Raw genomic sequence first — 1,022 nt, forward strand, 5'->3', positions numbered from 1 at the left:
ACTTACACTATGTGATTCTTTATGTCTCTTCCTGTCAGCATGTTTTTGCCATTACATGAAGAGGGGTGTGTGTGGTGTTTGTTTTAATTTAGCCTCACTTTTGAATCCTCAACAACTAAAACAGACTGGAACTCTAAGCACTCAGAATTTAGAGAATGAGTGTGTGATAAATTGCGCTCATCTTAGCAAAATTTCATTATTCTCTTTCCTTATGTAGAATTTTAAAAGGGTTTCTCAATATCTGATAGGACATTGAAAAAATTGCATTATCTATAAAAATTATTTCTAAGATTTACTCAAAAATAAGCAAGCTTTATGCTGATTGTATTTAAAATTATTTTAAAAATTTACAATATTTACAAAGACCTTTCACTATTTTTCCTCACCTCTGTTTATATACATGAGAATTATTTTCAGAGAATTATTTAAGTGTATTTTCTAATTGGAGTACGTGTGCTGCTGACAAGCACTGTAATTGTAATTTAAAGGGCATTTCTTCATTGAAGGTCCATTGAATAATGTCTACAAGCCCTCAATTACGTTGGACCAATAAAGATAGTGGATTGTACTGACTCTCAAGCTCTATGTCAACATTCGCTTAACTTAGCATTACAAGATATGCCTTTTCCAGACTACAGAAAGAAGTGGCCCATATCTGATGTGTTTTATTCATATGAAAGTAAGAGTAACATGTAGTTGATGTATAGCAAATAAGTTTTCTCTCTACAAAGAAAAATCTATTTTAAATGGTTTATACACTATTGTGAAGCATACTTTTTCTTTTTTGTATTTAGGATAGTGTGTACACGGTGTACAAGGTCTCACTGTGTAGATCAGACTCATAGTGATCCTCCTGTTTACAGCCTCCCAAGTGCTGGCGTTACAGGCGGGTGCCACCATACCCAGTCTCAATCCTGTGAGCCCCGGGGGCGGGGTGGGCATGACAGCCCAGGGATTGAACTCCCAGCCCCTGAATCTGCCTAAGCAGGCACTTTAATGTGCAGAGCTATTTGGCAGGCCCT

Source organism: Octodon degus, unplaced genomic scaffold (assembly GCF_000260255.1).
Source record: "Octodon degus isolate 3935 unplaced genomic scaffold, OctDeg1.0 scaffold00106, whole genome shotgun sequence".
In the NCBI taxonomy this organism is placed as follows: Eukaryota; Metazoa; Chordata; class Mammalia; order Rodentia; family Octodontidae; genus Octodon; species Octodon degus.